This window comes from Elgaria multicarinata, chromosome 11 (genome assembly GCF_023053635.1).
Source record: "Elgaria multicarinata webbii isolate HBS135686 ecotype San Diego chromosome 11, rElgMul1.1.pri, whole genome shotgun sequence".
Lineage (NCBI taxonomy): Eukaryota > Metazoa > Chordata > Lepidosauria > Squamata > Anguidae > Elgaria > Elgaria multicarinata.
Window position 1 is genome coordinate 1,622,908 of NC_086181.1, and position 2,824 is coordinate 1,625,731.

Below are 2,824 nucleotides of genomic sequence, written 5' to 3' on the forward strand. Positions count from 1 at the left end.
ATTCTAATAAAATCATAATAAAGCAATAAGGAGGGGAAGAGAATGCACCAAACAGGCAGTATAAGTCAGAAAAAAATCAAGTTTTAAAAGCTTTAGGAAAAAGACGTGAAAGTGCCCAGCAATCGAACGGCTAAGGAAACGCGGGGGGGGGGGGGGGAACCGAGGATGAAAACTGGATTTAAAAAGTAGGTGTGATGGAGCTCTGTGTTCCACTGTTATACCTCACAACAAAGATTCAACCTACTGCAGTCTGCAATGGTCATAATGCAGTATTTGGTCTATTGGTATTAGAAAATGTGAAAGGAATTTGCTGTGCTGCACAGAAGTACATATAGTTTGTGCACTCTGTGTGTGTGTGAGACAGAGAGAGAGAGAGTGTGTGTGTGTGTGCATTTAAACAACCTATTTTAAAATACAGACTTTTCCTTTTTAGTATTTTCCCCAGCATCGTAGGTCATGAAAAATACTAACGAAATGGGATAGTTTTACAATAGCATATAGAGAATATGCTGAGTGAAATTAGACAATACAGTGGAAGCAAGAAAACATCACTATGGAAACCAGCATTCTAAGAGTAGCTGCAAATGCTGCGTTCTTATTTTCAGTGGTGCGTTACCTTCAGCATGCTATCAGAAATAATAGATACTTGGAATATGCATAGGCAGTGACCACTAATATACAGATGTATAAGCAGGAAATTTCTGACTTGTATCTTAGATGCCCTTAGTACCGTTCCTATGATATGGAGGTAAGCAGGCATCAGCTTCACAAAAAGCTTAAGATGACCTGAAAACAAAAAAGGACGCAACCCTGGCTTGGGATTGATAAACAAATGGTTGAGGAACACCTAATTTCTTTGAATGACTTCAAAACTCCAGGGCCCGATGAACTGCATCCCAGAGTATTACTGGGAGCTGGCAGAACGGGTGAAGTGTTGGACGATTGAAGGAGGGCTAACGTTGTCCCTATCTTCAAAAAGGGCAAAAAGGAGGAACCTGGGAACTGCAGACCAGTCAGTCTGATATCAATCAGTGGAAAAGTTTTGGAGCATATTATAAAGAAGTCGATCTGTAAGCACCTTGAAAACAATGCAGTGAATACTAGAAGCCAGCATGGATTTGTCAAGAACAAATCCTGCCATATTAATCTGATTTCGTATTTTGATTGGGTAACCTCCCTTGTGAATTGTGGGAATGCTGTGGATATAATATATCTTGACTTCAGCAAAGCTTTTGACAAAGTACCACATGACATTCTAGCTAAAAGTGGGCTACATGGAGTAATGATTAGGTGGATCCACAGTTGGCTAAAGAATCAGACTCAAGAGTACTTATCAATGGAACCTTCTCAAACTGGGGAGAGGCAACGAGTTACCGCAGGGCTCAGCCCTGGGCCCAGTGCTCTTCAACATTTTTTTTAATGATTTGGACGAGGAGGTGGAGGGAACGCTGATCAAATTTGCAGATGACACAAAATTGGGTGGGATAGGTAATACCCTGGAAGACAGAAACAAACTTCAAAGTGATCTTGATAGGCTGGAGTGCTGGGCTGAAAACAACAGAATGAAATTTAATAGGGATAAATGCCAAGTTCTACATCTAGGAAATAGAAACCAAATGCACCGTTACAAGATGGGGGATACTTGGCTCAGCAATACTACAAACGAGAAGGATCTTGGAATTGTAGACAACAAGCTGAATATGAGCCAACAGTGCGATATGGCTGCAAGAAAGGCAAATGCTGTTTTGGGCTGCATTAATAGAAGTATAGCTTCCAAATCACGTGAGGTACTGGTTCCTCTCTATTCGGCCCTGGTTAGGCCTCATCTAGAGTATTGCGTCCAGTTCTGGGCTCCACAATTCAAGAAGGATGCAGACAAGCTAGAGTGTGTTCAGAGGAGGGCAAGCAGGATGATCAGGGGTCTGGAAACAAAGCCCTATGAAGAGAGACTGACAGAACTGGGCATGTTTAGCCTGGAGAAGAGAAGATGGAGGGGAGACATGAGAGCACTCTTCAAAGACTTAAAAGGTTGTCACACAGAGGAGGGCCAGGATCTCTTCTTGATCCTCCCAGAGTGCAGGACACGGAATAATGGGCTCAAGTTAAAGGTAGCCAGATTCCAGCTGGACATCAGGAAAAGCTTCCTGAGTCTTAGAGCAGTACGACAATGGAACCAGTTACCTAGGGAGGTTGTGGGCTCTCCCACAGTAGAGGCCTTCAAGAGGCAGCTGGACAACTATCTGTCAAGTATGCTTTAGGGTGGATTCCTGCATTGAGCAGGGGGTTGGACTCGATGGCCTTGTAGGCCCCTTCCAACTCTGCTATTCTATGATTTATGTAAATTCTGTTTACATTGGGTTTTTCCTGGGCTGGCTATGAGCTATTCCTTCTATCCACCTCATGTTACTATTGTGTGTGTGTGGTCTTTTTGTTTGTTTTGTTTTTGTTTATTCTTTTGTAAACCACTTCGGGATTTGTTTCAAATGAGAAGTATGACAACAACAATGAAAATGCATATGCAAATGATATACAAACTGGTGTCCTCTTTTGTCTTTTGGGGTGCGTGTGATGCATTTCCTTTCCTTGTCTAGGCGGCCACCGTAGTTCGATGGCGTTGAGTCAGTGGCGCGCGCCTGCTCCGGTCTCCTAGCAACAGCATCCCACCCGCATCACTGCTGTTGTGTGTTCAACAGTCTACATTTCGCAGGAGGAGGGGAGGAGGGGAGGAGCGCGGGGCGCCAGGGAGAGCGAGCGAGCGAGCGAGCGCCGCTGCAGGCCGGCGAAGCGGGCGAAGAGCCGGAAGCGGGCAGCGCGGCTTCCGGGG